At 38.8% G+C, this 16,869-nt stretch overlaps 2 long non-coding RNA genes across 2 annotated transcripts; both read left to right on the top strand.

Moving 5' to 3' along the window:
• LOC143413043 (uncharacterized) lies at nt 1-7,396 on the top strand. The gene is made up of 4 exons (XR_013093600.1): nt 1-99; nt 708-781; nt 6,543-6,721; nt 7,209-7,396. It is a non-coding gene; the product is annotated as an uncharacterized LOC143413043 (long non-coding RNA).
• Nucleotides 7,397-14,343: 6,947 nt separating this feature from the next.
• On the top strand, nt 14,344-16,787 carry LOC112435357 (uncharacterized). The gene is made up of 5 exons (XR_013093599.1): nt 14,344-14,466; nt 14,943-15,531; nt 15,903-15,971; nt 16,178-16,252; nt 16,648-16,787. It is a non-coding gene; the product is annotated as an uncharacterized LOC112435357 (long non-coding RNA).
• Nucleotides 16,788-16,869: the final 82 nt, after the last annotated feature.

Genomic DNA, 16,869 nt, shown 5'->3' with positions numbered 1-16,869 from the left:
GAGCATAGCAGCCACCCAGCCCAGCTCTAGAATTTTCTTTTCCTCCCTTGATCTGATGAGGAGTGTTGTTCTTGTGCCCACTGCCAGCTGGAAACTTGGGTACATTTAATATGAGTCGCTGTAGATAAGTTTATGAAACATTTGTACTTGAAACTGATGTTTTAATGTGTTGTTAGACAGAGAAGTCATGAGCCGAATCCGACAGGCATTGGCCATTGCATGAACTCCTCTGGGGAGTTAGCTTGCAGCACATGTTCAAATTGAATGTTCTGGGTCTTATTATGCTGCAGCGAGATTCAAATCCACAACTGCGATGTTTTTGTTAAGGAAGAAAGCTAAATGTTGTAAAAAATGTTAATGAAGTTATTACCGGGCTGGATAGCAGACTGTTAGCAAGCTAGCAGCTAAGGAAACCTGGCTACCTTTCCAATATGGCGGCTGATACAAGGTCAAATATCAAGATTATGTGTTTTTGCCTAAGAAAATTTGGTTAACAGCATTTATTTTTTCTGTTAATATTTTTTATATGGACCAGCCTGTATCCTTATGATGTTAAGACTGCTAGATGAGCTGTTAGTGACACTGAGTTAGTCATGACTATGCTTTCTGTGTTTTTTCTCTCTCCTTTTGGTATCCTGTTCCTGCTGGATGAACCACTTCATGATAATCCTCATCTGATGACTCCGCTGTGCTATCCTGCCTGGTAGATTCTCCTTGCTGCAGGTGTATGCTTCTGCCAGCTGGATGCTGTTACTGGATAGTACACCGTTCCAATGGCGCGGTAGGAACAAATTGAAACACACTAAAAGAAAAGGGTTATTGCTTAAAATTGTGTTTTAATAAATGTGTTAATGTTAATTAAGTGTTCATTGTGTGCTGGAGGTCCTACTGGTCCTATGGTGGAGCAGCTATTACCTCTCCTTTAAGAAACTTGCCTCTGATGGGATACAGATATTTGGGACACATTTCAATTCTTGTAAGGGTTTAAAAAATACACAAACTTGGAAGAGTTGGCTGGATTTGTACAAAATGAGATGGCTGGCAATGGAAAGATGCAATTCGATTGTTACATGTTTAACCCTTTAAAGCCGGTCGGAGCAGGCACGCTCTGTTTTGCGTAACTATTTTTAAATCCCTGTAGAACCGGGAACCGCGTAAGCTAGCGCAATAATTTTTTTTTGCATATGAAACCAGAGTTGTACGTACATCTTATGCCATCAGCTTGTCCTAAGTCACGGTTTCCTTCCACATAAAGCTTTGCAAAAATTGCATGAAAAGAGCTTGCGGGAACAAAAACATAATATTCTAGAAACAGGCTTTGCCGATCTGATCAGCTGTTCGTAACACTTCCCACATTGAAACAGATGTCAGTGCGAACGATTGCATGTCCACCATTTCCTGCCCGAAACCGGAAGTGACGTCATTTTCGCGGAAAATGTAGTTTTTTACTTGTAGGCCTTAAGAGCCTATACTGGTGTTTTTATAAGTCATGTTTGACTTTATGCTTTTCTGAATAGTTGCTGGGATGCTTAGAACTCGAAATGCACTGCTTAAAATAGTTTATTTTGATGCACATGCTGTTTTCTTTGCAAATTTGCATCATAGGATTGTTTGTCGTTTTTCCTACAGTATATAAAAATTGGTGTATCTCAAAAATAAAACTATGAAGACACTCAAAATAAATTTCCTGTTGTTGTAAACTATTTTTTGCAACTTTTTTGTATTTAAAGTTTTGAGGGATAAGCCTCTTAAATTTCTCCAAGTAGAAATATATTTAAAAAAACCAAAAACGATTTTCAATTTTTTTTGTAGTTTGTTGCACTTTTTTGCAATTAATGTAGTTACTATGGACTTAATGCATACATATTATTAAAATATGGGCGTCCTGTTGTCGTGCTCGACACTCCTGGACTCTTTGACTCGACTTTTGCTGGATACTGATCTGAAACGCTTTTTTTGCTGCGTCACGACTGACTTTTTAGCTAACGTAGGCTAAAGTGGCAGTTTCTATTTTTGTTTTTGACGCTGTCGCCGGTACGAGATTCCGGAATGGCACCACTTACCTCAACATCCAGCTGTGAAAGCTGCATCAACCTGAGCCAAAAAGTGATCGAGCTGGAACAAAGGATATCCACGCTATACCAAATCCAGGGGGCTGAATGCGAACTTGACACGATCCTCCTTGGCAAAGCTCAAACCACCGCTACTAGCGCTGAGCTAGCCGACACAGTGCACCATCCAGCTGCTGTGTCCCAAGATCCCGCCAACAGTCAACACAGGCTCTCAACTTGCGTCGCTGGTGCTTCTGCCAAGGATGAGAACTCCTGGTTTCAGCTAGGGGCCAGACACAAGGCTCTGGTCAGCTCCACTCCACTCCAACCAGCGCCATGGACCGTGGCTGAGACGCGTGGTGGCTGCAGAGGGGGCAGGAGGATCCGTCTCTCGCACCCTCACCCCTCCGGCGCGGTAGTACTGGAGAATAAATTCAATGTCCTGGATCCTGTGGACTTTCCTCCTCTGACCGCTAGCCCTCGCCATCCCGCTGTGTCGCTGAGGTCTGCGCCATCTCCACCACTACGCCCCCGGAGTCGCGGCGGGCAACCCGACGCTGTGGTGCAAACTCACCGCGGAGAGCTGTGCTTTACCCCGGCTCCTCGGAGAAGAGGACCCACGGCGCGGCTACCTGGGAGTCACTCACGCAGTCCGGCTGGCGCATTTCCATCTGAACACCCCCGGTGTCGCGGCGCGGGCGTCTCAGATGGCCAACAGCCCCTGGTGGCACCTCCTCTCTCCACGCTGGTCCTCGGGGATTCCATCGTCAGGAACGTGCGGATGAGGGGGGCGCTCACGCTGTCGTTCCCGGGAGCCACTGTTGTTGACATAGTGGACAGAATTCCCAACATTCTGGCATCCCACCCACAGGTTAACCGGCTCATCATCCACATCGGCACCAATGACATCCCCAAACAGCAATCTGAGCTGCTGAAGTTGGACTTCCTCCAACTCTTCAGCCTCCTTGGTCAGTTGCAGGTGAGTGCTTTTATCTCCGGGCCCACCCCCACCTGTGGCAGAGGGATAGGCCGTTTCAGCCGGCTGCTCAGCCTTAACACCTGGCTTTCCTCCGCCTGTGTCTCCCACGGCGTGGGTTTTATTAACAACTTTGATGCCTTCTGGGAGAGGAGGCATCTTTTTGGGGCAGACGGGCTCCACCTCAACGCCTGGGGACGCCGTTTGCTGTCCGCCAATTTGGCATTTGGCGTACAGCACTCCCGCACATCGCCCTGTCACTACCCCAAACTGACATTACCTGCTGATCCGTCTGCCACTGACTGATGTCCCCTTGGTCCCAGCTCCTATATTTGTTCCACTTTTAACAGTAATACACAAAACTCTGGACTAGGACCTCTCTCTCCCACAGTCAACACAATACCCGTCATAATCACAAACAGAGAGCAACAGAATTATCATAAATCCAGTTACTCCAAAAACATTAATAACCTCCGGCCTCTTCAAAAATATCAACATCCATCCAACTCTATTGTCAAAAATCCACCAGTCTCAATCAGCATGGCACTTTTAAATGTACGCTCTCTGTCGAACAAGTCTTTTATTATTAATGATTTAATTTTAGATAATAAACTTGACTGTTTATTTTTAACTGAAACATGGCTGGGCTCGGATGCACCAGTTGTTCTCACTGAGGCCTCCCCACCAAATTTTAATTTCTCTTTTTCTATTAGAAGTGGTAAGAGAGGTGGTGAGACTGCATCTTTAACCAACAACACACTCTCCTCCAAACAAATTTTATTTGATCATTTTACCACTTTTGAATTCCATGCTATTGTTTTCAGCAGCCCTCCAGTTTTATCTGTCACAATTTATAGACCACCTAAAGACAGCGCTGCTTTTGTCAAGGAATTCTCAGAATCTTTAACAAACATACATTCAAACTATAATATGATAATTTTAACCGGTGATTTTAACCTGCACATAGATAATCCTTCTGACCCTGCAGCAAAAGAATTCTTAAACATTCTTCACTGTTTGGATTTTACCCAGCACGTCACGCAGCCGACTCACAACAGAGGACACACTCTGGACCTGGTCATCACCCATGGGCTGTCCACCAGCGTGTCCTCTGTTGTTGACTTGGCTGTCTCTGACCACTACTGTGTGTTTTTTTAACATCACCGGTTTTATTCAGCGGGAGACCTCGGTGCGAACTGTGAGGAGGCGCTATCTAACCTCTGAAGTGGCTGCAAATTTTACCAGGGTTTTAGACGAATGCCCCCCTGTGATTTTACCTGCACCCTGCGATCTGATTTTTAATCATTTCAACAGCAAACTGAAGAAAAGCCTTGACTCCGTTGCTCCACTCACCACCAAAAAGATTAACGTAAAACATGTATCACCCTGGAGAAACGAAGAAGTCAAAAAACTCAAAAGAAATTGCAGGGCAGCAGAAAGGAGGTGGAGGAAAAATAAAAATACTATCAACCATCAAATATTTTGCGAGCAACTTAAAATGTACAATAATACATTAAGGAACTCAAGAAATTCATACTTCGCCAAAATAATCAGTAATAACAAAAATAATCCCAAGGTCCTCTTTTCCACCATAGATCATTTATTTAACCCTGATTTTAACAGCTCCTAAAGAACCCCCACAGACTCACTCTGCGAGCAGTTTGCAGACCACTTCAGGGGAAAAAATCAGCGCCATCAGATCTGATATTTTATCTAATCGCGATATGTTTGTAAACACATCTGATGGCTCGATTGTACCTGAGGAGACACTGGACAGCTTTGTCCTGGTTAATGCTGAGAACCTTCAGAAAGTTTTCTCCACAGTGAGACCCACCACATGTCTTTTAAAGAGTGAAGAAGGGATTGGATCTAAAACACTTTATGGATTTTGAGGCTGAGCTTTTATACATGATGAATTGCTCTCTTCAGTTGGGTGTCTTCCCTGCTGCCTTTAAAACGGCGGTGGTGAGGCCCCTTCTGAAGAAGAGCAATTTGGATTGTAATGATTTTAATAACTACAGACCTGTATCCAACTTACCATTTTTAAGTAAAATCTTAGAAAAACTTTTTACTCAGATTACTGATTTTCTCAATGATAGACAGATCCTGGAGATATTCCAGTCTGGATTTAGGGTGAACCACAGCACAGAGATGGCTCTCCTAAAGGTTTTAAATGATCTTAGATGTAACTGGGACTCCCAAAAGCTCTCAGTCCTGGTGCTACTGGATCTAAGCGCAGCCTTTGATACAGTAGACCACGCTATTCTTTTAAACAGACTGAAACACATGGTGGGCCTCTCTGGTGCTGTACATAACTGGTTCACTTCCTCTCTCTCTAACAGAACTTTTATGGTGAGTATGGATACATGCTCCTCTAAGATCCATAGAATGACATGTGGTGTGCCTCAAGGGTCGGTTTTAGGCCCTGTACTTTTTAATTTGTATATGCTCCCTCTCGGCAGTGTCATCAGGAGGCATGGAGTGAACTTCCACAGTTACGCTGATGACACGCAGCTGTACATCTCCGTGTCTCCTGATGACACCAGACCAATGGATGCCCTTTTTAACTGTATCTTAGATATACGATCTTGGATGGCAGAAAACTTTTTACAGCTTAACCAGGACAAAACTGAAGTTTTAATCGTCGGTCCCGAGGCTCAGAGAGAGAAACTCTTGTCTAAATTACAGGCATTTTCACGATGTCCTTCGCTACAAGTGAAAAACCTGGGTGTTATTTTTGACTGAGCTTGGTTTTATCCCACATGTTAAACATGTAACCAAAATTGGATTTTATCATCTAAAAAAATATAGCCAGAGTCCGCCCTATTCTCTCTCGGGCCAACACGGAGATGCTGATGCATGCTTTTATTACCAGTCGCATTGATTACTGTAATGCCCTGCTCTCTGGTCTTCCTAAGAAGAATATTTCAACTTTACAACTTTTGCAAAACTCGGCAGCTCGTGTGCTGACGAAGACCAGAGGGCGGGCCCACATTACACCGGTTTTAGAATCGCTGCATTGGCTCCCCGTGTGTTTCAGGATCGATTTTAAAGTTCTTTTATTGGTTTTTAAATGTCTTAATGGTCTTGGGCCTTCTTATCTCTCAGATCTGCTTTTACCATACGAACCCTCGCGGACCCTGAGGTCCTCTGGTGCTGGCCTTTTGATTGTCCCTAAAGTCAGGACACATACTCACGGAGAGGCAGCTTTTCAGTGGTATGGTCCTCGTCTGTGGAACAGCCTGCCGGAGGAGCTCAGGGCCGCAGAGAACGTACATATTTTTAAGAACAGGCTCAAGACCCACCTTTTTAATTTAGCTTTTACTTAGCGTTTATTTATTTTATGCTTATTTATTCTATCCTGTTATTCTATTATTAATTTAGACTTTACCTAATATTTATTGATTTTATTCTTATTCATTTTTTAACCTTCTTACTCTATTTATATTTATATTGTATCCTGTTCTTATTTTATCATTTTACCCTGTATATATCCTATTGTGTCATATCTCCAGTGTTTCCTCAGAGGGCGCTCTCTGCACTGGGGCTGTGATCGACTGTGGCTGCTGGGTCTCTGGGGGTCCTCTCAGCCTGGCTGGGGGGCTCCTTGGCCTCCCTCCTGCTGTGTGCCCAGCCTGGAGGTGTCACAGTCCGCTGTGACGGACCGAGTGGAGAATGCGTGTAATGGACCCAGGTGCGTACACAAGTGAACAGACGGGAGTGAGCTTTAACAGAAGGCGAGCCTTTAATATGGCTGAAAACAAGGTGTGCAAATACAGCAGGGATGGCGTGGCTAAACAAAAACCTAAACTGGGAACAAACTATGGTGAGGCTATTGATTGATTGGTAATTTATTTCAACATGTGAACAATATACAAGTACATTTAGAAAAGAAATGAGAGAAAAAAAATATACTATACAAATTACATACAAAAAAACATTCTGATTAATTTACATGTTGAAAGGGAGTGGGAAGAAGTATACACTTATTTAATCCCACCCCTGTCCCATAAATTATCAGTGAATATTTAGTCAGCTTCCTTACTGATATAATTTGTAATAAAAATAGTGAACAGATTTCTGATATACTATATACTATAATATCACATCATGAATTTTTTGTTTGTTTGTTTTTAAATAGAGACATTCACTTAATTTAAATATTTTCCTTTTCTTTATAGATCGAGAAGATCATATTTTTATAACTCTTTTTGAACAGTTTTATGTTTGGACATTGCTTTAATTCCATATTCAGTTTGTTCCATAGTTTCACTCCTTGAACAGAAACACAAAAGCCTTTTCTTGTAGTACGTACCTTCATTGTTTTGAAGTTACAAAAACCCCTTAAATTATAACTTCCTTCTTTCAAAAAAACAAAAAAAAAAAAAACAAAAAAAAAAAACAAAAAAAAAAAAACCCCCCACCATACTCTGGATATTACCTGGCAGTTCTTTATTTTTTGCTTTGAATAGAATTTGTGCTGTTTGGAATTTCACTATATCGTCAATTTTCAATATTTCAGACTGCAAAAATAGTGAGTTTGTATGTTCCCTATAACCTGCATTGTGGATGATTTGAATTGCTTTCTTTTGAAGAGTAAAAAGTGAATGTAATGTGGTTTTATAGTTATTGCCCCAGACCTCTGCACAATAGCTTAAGTATGGTGAAACCAGTGAACAGTAGAGAATATGAAGTGATGTTCTGTCGAATACCTGTTTTGCCTTGTTTAGTACTGCAATGCTTCGTGATACTTTGGAATGAATATATCTTACGTGAGCTCTCCAGTTAAGTTTTTCATCTATTATTACCCCCAGAAATTTATTTTCACTGACTCTTTCAATATCAACACCATTTATTTGAATCTTTGCATTTGTATTTAAACTACTATTTCCAAATAACATAAGTTTAGATTTATTCAAATTTAATGATAATTTGTTTTTATCAAGCCAGAACTTCACTTTACTTATTTCATTAGTCATATCCTCCAATAAATTCTGCAGATCATCACCAGAGCAAAAAATGTTTGTATCGTCAGCAAAGAGAACCATTTTTAATACTTTGGACACTTTACAGATGTCGTTAATGTACAAGTTGAAGAATTTTGGACCCAAAACTGACCCTTGGGGTACACCACAAGCAATGTCCATACATAAGGAGCAACCACCATTTATTTTCACAAACTGCTTTCTGTCACTTAAATAACTCCGGACCCAATCTAAAACTACCCCTCTGACACCATAACGTTCCAGTTTTCTTATTAATATATCATGATCTATAGTGTCAAATGCCTTTGTCAAGTCTATGAATAACCCAGCCACATATTGCTTTTTGTCTATGGAATTTGTGACGTATTCTATTGAATCTAATAGTGCCGATGATGTTGATCTGCTTGATCTGAATCCGTACTGACTCTCAGTGAGTAGTTTATGTTTATCTATAAATTTTTCCAGTCTGTTTTTAAACAGTTTTTCAAGAACTTTTGAGAATTGAGGTAGTAAAGAGACAGGCCTGTAGTTTGTGAAATGGTGTTTGTTTCCAGATTTGTATAGAGGTATAACTTTTGCTATTTTCATTCTGTCTGGAAATCGACCAGTTTGAAATGATAAATTACAGATGTATGTAAATGGTTTTATAATAGCCTCAATGACTCTTTTAACCACTATCATATCAATATCATTACAATCCAAAGATTTGTGATTTTTACATTTTTTGACAATTTCAAGAACTTCATTTTCATCAACGGCTGTGAGAAACATAGAATATGGATTTCTGTCAATCAGTGTATCGGGTTTTTCCTGTGCTTTCCCAGGATGAGTGATTGTTCTTGCTAAATTTGGTCCAGCAGTTACAAAGAATTCATTGAGACTATTTGCCACAACATCCATATTGTATTCTTCATGGTCATTACAAATGAAATACTTGGGATAGTTCTTTTGTCCAGTCCCACATTTTATAACACTGTTCAGGATTTCCCATAATCTTTTATTATTATTTCTATTTATATCTAATTGCTTCTTATAGTATTCCTTTTTACTAAATCTAAGTATATTAGTTAACCTATTTTTATATCTTTTGTATCTGATTTCAGCATCTTTAGTTCTCGTTCTTAAGAACTCTCTGTATAGAGCATTTTTCTTTATACATGCATTTTGCAGACCTTTTGTTATCCATGGACAGTCCATATATTTCTGTTTCCTACTATATTGCTTTATTGGACAGTTGGTATTGTACAGCAATGTAAATATTCTAAGGAATTTATTATAAGCACTATTAACGTCCTGTTCCTGATATACTTCACCCCAGTTTTCCTTCAATAAATCTTTTTTAAATGCATTCATTCTTTCTTCTGTTCTTACTCGTCTGTACTCTTTTTTACTGTCCATTTTATTGATCTTGTAATTCCTATCATAGATTGTAAAAATTGGAAGATGGTCACTTATGTCGTTAATCAGGAGTCGACTTAGTCTTATTTTCAATGTCATTTGCAAAAATGTTGTCTATGAGAGTTGCACAATGTGATGTAATCCTGGTAGGTCTAGTAATTTTAGGGAATAGATTCATACAGTGCATTGTGTTTATAAATTCCTCAGTGGTTTTATGTTTATTTGGGTTTAGCAAATCAATATTGAAGTCTCCACAAATGAAGACTTTTTTGCGAGCTATTTCAATAAATGTTTCTTCTATCCAGTCTTTGAATGTCTCAATACTACTACCTGGAGCTCTGTATATACAGCTAATGATTACATTTTTACTTTTTTCTTTACAAATTTCAACTGTAATACATTATCAATCACCATCGTCATCTTTTCCACCACATTAAATTTCAAGGATTTGTCCACATACAAGGCCACTCCTCCTCCTTTGTTTCACCTAGTTATAAATGTGAATTCATAACCCTCCAGTTCAAAGTCTGTTCCTTTTTCCATATTGATCCAAGTTTCTGATAAGGCAATGACACTAAATGGATGTGAAAACTGGTTAAGATATTCTTTGATATGACTAAAATTAGCATAGAGACTTCTACAGTTAAAGTGGATAATTGATAATTTATTCTCAGTTTTAATCCTCTGATTGTAGTCTTTATTTGTATAGTAGCAGCAATTGTTAGATGAGAAAAAGTTGTTGTCTGGATCTATTTCATATTCCAAGTCGTGTGTATTGTGATCCATATAGTTAAATGTTTTCAGTTCCAATTGATCATATTCTGCAACTGTCTGACTGATGCAGCTGATTCTTCCAGATGTATCTGAGTTCTTCCTTCCAGTGTGTGTCATAAGTGAGTGTGTGGTTGTCTGTTACCTTGTTTGCCGTCCAGATCGTGTTGCTCACTGATATTTTTCGAGATCCGCCATATTTTTAATGGTCAGAACTTTGGCTTCCTCTGGTGATCCGTTTAGTTTAATGAATATTTTGCAGTTCGTCGTCCAAGTGCCTTGGATTTTTCCCAGCTTCTTAAGGTGTCGCGCTTTTTTGGCTATTTCAGCGTTGTGTTTGGTTAGATGTTCATTGATAAAGACATTAGATCCTTTTAATTTTCTTCCTTGTTTCAGCAGCGTAATCTTGTGCTTTCGATTTACAAACCTTAATATAATAGCCGGTATGTTGCCGTTCCTCCTGGGAAGAGGGTGGCATGCTTCGACAGAGTTACAGTCCAGGACAATCCCTTTGGACCGCAGGAAAGCAGCCACCTGTTGTTCCGTGGAGCTAATGTCAAGCTCTCCAGGTTCCTCGTTGCTGTCAGCGGTCACCGCCTGAGCGTATGACCGGGGTTTAATATGGAGCCCAGTGATGATGACGTCGTTTATCCTGGAGTATTGTTCCAGGTCAGCGACCTTACTTTCCAGGTATGCAATCTTTTTATCTTTTTCGGCATTTTGGATGCGGAGGAGCTTTACCTCCTCCACAATTTCAATGATATTTTTCTGCTGCAACCTGATAGTAGAAATTTCCTCCATTATGAAGTCAAGGGACTTTCCCATACGGTAAAAAAATAAATTTTTCCTGGCCAAAATATATTTCAAATATATGGTAAATATATTTTGTATTTGTGATGCTCCAAAAAAATATATTTTTGAAATTGAAAATGTATTTCTTTCAAACCAAAATACATTTCAAAACATATTTTAGGGTGAAGAAAATACATTTCCAACCTTACAGTAGAATGTATATCAAAGTATCCTTTACTTAAAATATATTTAGTGCAATAATGATGATAATGATAACAATACTAAAAGTAACATGTTTTATGCACATCTGCAAAAAACAGTTGGATTCAAACAAAACAGAGTCAAAGGTCTATCACGAATTAGGTTGTTTATTCATTTGCTTACAGTATTTCACATTACACAATATCTCACTATAATGTAGCGTTCATTGACTTTGAAATTATCTGTCAGTGATACAGTAAACAAGATACAACAACTGCTATGTACACTTTAGTTTTTGACAATATATACAATTTAGTATTTAAAGGAACACACTCCACTGTTTTGGAAATAGGCTCATTCTCCATCTCCCTCAGAGTTAAAAATGCAGCGTCTTCTTTCTAGATCCGTACGTTAATAGGGCTCTGGAGCGTGATCTTACGGGATGGGGCGTAGCCACGATTTTTGGTCAAGGCGCCATATTAGCAGGCCAAACAAATGCTTGCTGTGTGGTCGGTTGTAATGTTAGATTGCACTACCGACAAAGGAATAAGCTTGAAAACAGGCTCTCTTTTCATTGTTTCCTCACCTGGAAACATCATGAGGGAGCTTATGTGTTGGATGTTACCAAAAGAAGGCGTCTAGCCTGGATAGCAGCTGCGAGACGAGCTGATATTCAGTTCTCTACCAGCCACAGATATCTGTTGGTGTGCTCCAGTATTTTCATTCAGGTAAGTTCTAAATAAGTTCATATTATTATTTATAGCCTGTTAATTTTATTTTCAATAGCACAAACTTAGAACAAACATGCAGAACTACCTTCTATTTATAGAGTTGCTAACTATTTGGCATTATTGCAACAAACCAGCCTATGAAATGAATGAAACAAATGCTGACTGGGTTCCAACACTACACATGGGGCACTACGAAATCCCTGCTTCAAACTACATGCTACATACCACCATGCCAATCAGATTACTTCTTCCATGTGTGGGTAAAAAGGTGACCTTCCTGGATAAGATGGCAAAGGTTTGCTGCGTTTTGGTGAACATGTGCCCCAGTGTGGTAGTAAAACCAGGGAAAAATGCTCTTGTTAAATACTTTTAAGTCTTGTGCTGTTTATGTAGTGATAAGTTTTCAAAAGAGACAGTAAATTACAGAATGCTAGTAGTGGGTGATATTATACAAATGCTGTCATGATTTTATGTGAACATTTTGTCATTTGTAAACTATACATAACATTTTTTCTACATTGTAACTGATGTGATGTTCGACAAAGTGCTTTTAATTAAAAATAGGCAAACATTTCTTTGTTTCTTTATTCAACTTTTGAACAGTGGTATTTAGTAAGTACATATTCAGTAAATGCAAAGTATTTACATGGCCCCCTAAATTAAAACATTATGGGTTATTCAGAACAGAACTATGCTTGGAAAAATATTGTCCCATCAGTTGATCCAACTCCTCCACAGTAGCAGGTGGAACTTTTCTTTTTTGAGGATGGCTTCTTTTACCTGTCACAACGAATGGTCTGTTTATGTTTTGATCAAGAACCTTTTTTTTGGGCAGCTGAAGAGGAGAAGTCTATCTTATGGCCAACCTCTGGCTGTATCTTGGTCATATTACCCAGCAAAACCCAGTATGCAGGTTCATCTGTAACAGTCCTTGTGCCACAGATCCTCACTGTTGCTTCTACATTAAACAGAAGAGCAGTGACATGGCTGCAAGTCTCCACGACTCTAGTCATACAGCTGCAGTGGGCGGCTTCAACCTTCCCTGTGATGCTCACAATGACCTGTGGCTGCAATGCTGCAATTCAGTCTTTAAGAGTGCAGGACCTAAAACACACACAGACAAAGTTCATTTAAAGACAAGAACTTTAATAAGCCAAGTCCGACACAAATGTGTTTTATTTACTTTCAAATCCATTTATCATAAATGTAACAAATAAAGTGTTTTTATGTATCCATCTATAGAACGCTGCATGTTATATTCTAAATCTGCATGTTTCTTTTTAGAAACCTATCAGCAAAAAATGAACCTAAAGTATGTAATGAATGTATTTTTAGTGACACAGGACACAAACAAGGAAGCAAATCAAATCAAATCACAAATCAAATCACTTTTTATTGTCACATCACATGTGCAGGTACATTGGTACAGCACATGTGAGTGAAATTCTTGTGTGCAAGATGTGTAATTAGGATTATTTATAATAAATATGAATTAATTAGGGCAATTTCTTTAACCATAAAGAATAACTAAATCCTTCAGGACAATGTCACATCAATGCACTGAACTCACTATGTTATCCCTCTAACAGAGCCTCTACATGTTCTCACTGTAATTTCCCCCTCACGAATGAATTTTTACTAGCACTAATTTGAATGTTGGGGGGAATCAAACGCATTTTACTCGCAGTACTCAAGCTGACTTACCTTTGCTTGAATGACGGCGTACTCACAACGTGGAGGCTTAAAAATAGCCAAATCTTGTACCCAGTCCTTGGTGAATTGGATGTGCGCCTCCAGAGATTTATAATTGCGAAATTGGTGCGCCGTGTATGCTCTGACTCCACAGACATGGTATGAGAGTAGATCATGCTAAGTCAATAGCGGTTTGGTCTTCAGGGTTTCTACTCCATGGCTATATTTCATACGGGTCCACATTTCAACAATCAAGTACCGTCTCTTTGCATCTGGACAGAATCTGTCTCTATACCGTCATTTTCTTTTGAGCTACGTTTCAGAATGGTTCGTAGCAATCTTGTTTTGATTCGTGACCTGCCAAGATGGTGCTGCGCTCCCACAATGCATTGCGACATTACGTCAACTCCAAAGCCCTTTGCGTGCAGGAGTGTATGCGCATGCGCATTGCCACGGTGGTTTAAAAAATAAAGATATAATGAAAAGTAATTAATAAAAATTAAATATTTAAACATTCCCACAAATGTGCAATGAACGTGCAAAAACTCTCTTTAGTAGTTGTTGCTGTTTCTTTCTTTCTTCTTTTTTTTTTTTTTTTTGAAAAATAACGACGTCTCTGAGGCGCGAAATCTGACAGCGAGAGGAACGGCCGGATACAGGAGACGGGAAGAAACAAGCCGATTATGTTCGCGTTAATTAAGTGGTTGGAAGATGTAAAATTCTCAATTCTGCCAACTGAACATATACGAGATTTTAATGAGGATGAATAATTAGCCGGCATGGAGGAAACGGACCTTTATTTCATGGAGTGGCGACAAGAAGCCAAGGCGGGTGGCCAGTCTAAGAAGCCTCCATCATCAAGCTAGCAGGTGCCTTTTCCCATATAATATTACTTTATTCTCGTGTATTTGGAACGGAAGCGTAGAGCTGCCACCCAGGCAAAAGAGAAATATAAGTATATCACGTTATAACGTGAAAAGTTTATCGTTCTAACAATATACTATCATGTTTGAACAACATGTTTGAACAACATTGTACGAAAAATGTACATAATTATCACGTCCGTACAATATTGTGCGAACGTGACAATTATGTATATTATAATAACGTGATATTATATTATACAAACATGAAAAGCATAATGTTAGAACAATAAACATTTCACGTCATAACGTGATACAGCTCTATTTTTCTTTTGCCTGGGTGGCAGCTCCACGCTTCCATAATTTGGTAATCAAAATATGTAACTTAATTAATTATATTGTGACGTACTTTTGCCTTTTCTTATTATTCTGCCTTCTCAATAACTATCAAAGCCTATTCACATTTAATTTGGCTTTCACAGAAATCCTACCTCTCCTTCTGGCTACAGAGTACTTACCAAGGTTAGAAACAAAGAACAGTTATGCTTTATTAATGTTCGCTAATTACAATGTTCCACATTTCCTTGCTTTTTAAGTCATTTTTAGGCTTTTTAGAGTTTTTGTTTTTTATTTTTTTAGCAGTAATGTTTCTGCCTATTTATTTCAGCCCATGAAATCGAATGCAGATCTTCCTAATGTGAGATTTACATAAATGTAAGTAATTTTGTTTGTCATTGTCATTAATGTTGTTGCTGTTGTTGTTTTTGTGCAGTTTGCAATCATATAAACCTAGCAAGCATCAGTCAGCACAGTGACTAACCTAAACAGATTCTTGCTTTATTCACATATATTATATGTAATTATATATACCTGCACATTGTACCTAGGGTTGCAGCCACTTGGCCCCACCCCATTGTTGTGACAGCCCTGATTGTACTTATACACTGCATCTGAACAGGGAACAGTCTGCCACATTAATGTATTTTTAAGTGACTTGTTTGTAATACATGAATTTGTTTTTTACAGATGTCAAAGTCTCAACCTCATGCTGCCCTCCCCCATCCTCCTAAAGTAAGTATTTGTTGTTGTAGTTTTTTTATGCGGTGTCTGTGTCACATGCTAATCATAATTATTGAAATAACTGTTTTCTAACAGATTTTCCAAAACACTAGTTATGTTTGTTGTCATTCAGACCAATACTACTGCTTAGACATTGCATATGCATAGATACAGTCGTAGTGCTTGACACATGCAAACAGCAGTAGATGTACTAAAAAGGAAATAATTACAATCATGATGTTGATTGCTGATGTCAGTATATATATTTTAGAGGAATGTTTTGTTTTTCACCCAAAATGAACTATATTGCTTCAGAAGAGATTTATTACCCTACCGGACTCTTATATATTGTTCTGTTTTTTGTTTGTTTTTGTTATTTTCAGGTTCAATGGTGCGTGTTCTTCTAATGGCCGCCTTCCCACTGGAGGTTTTGATCCACAGCAATTTAAAAGGTAATCAGCTTTGAAAGTCAGTTCAAATGGTTAGCTAATAGTACTTTAAAAAGCCTACAACTCTGTCACCAGTTTCTTTACCAAAAATTACCCATAAAAGTATCGCTCAATAGCATATATTGTAGTTCAAATGTTTAGTTGTACAAATATCAAATTTTTGGAAATCTAAAACTAGTCAAACACTCAAATGTTCATGCTTTTTATAGGAGGACAGAGCAAAACGGACATCGGCGCAGAGTGAAGAACTGCCCTTGATAAGGACACTATGACAGCCATATATAGTAAGTGAAGACTTTCTGTGTATCTAAAATTGCATACAGCACAAATAACTTACTTTGCAACCATTAAAATAGGTTGTAAAGTAAGTTACCAATACAAATAGGTGATGATGCATTGTAGTGGTTGGTCTCAGACAAAGAAGGTCAACAGATTTATGAATGCTGGAAGGTAAGGAGAGACGACCAAAAGGGGTGTTAGCATTACTGTAATGTGAATTGGATAGACTTCCCATCTAGGAAAAAAAAGAGGTAAAATTATGCGTAAAATATATCTGTATTAATATCTGTATCTATATAAACAGAAATATCTGTTTGCTAAATGAAGCCAGCTAACATAAATCACATTTTTATTTTAACTCTGATAAAAGTAATAGAACTGTGACTTTTGTTTGTTACAGTGGCGGTAAGGAAGGGGTTTCCCAGCGTGTCCAGAAGGGCTTTGAGGATTGCCGTGAAAGCTGGGGGAACTGAGACTGCTGGAAAAGGAAAAGAAATTACATTTTAAGTATGCTGACTTATGTTCATACAATCACACACACGTGTGTGTGTGTGTGTGTGTGTGTGTGTGTGTGTGTGTGTGTGTGTGTGTGTGTGTGTGTGTGTGTGTGTGTATATATATA

This window comes from Maylandia zebra, linkage group LG16 (assembly GCF_041146795.1).
Source record: "Maylandia zebra isolate NMK-2024a linkage group LG16, Mzebra_GT3a, whole genome shotgun sequence".
NCBI classification, from domain to species: domain Eukaryota; kingdom Metazoa; phylum Chordata; class Actinopteri; order Cichliformes; family Cichlidae; genus Maylandia; species Maylandia zebra.
Note: the sequence above shows the minus strand (reverse complement) of the source record. Positions and strands in the feature narration are given on the sequence as shown.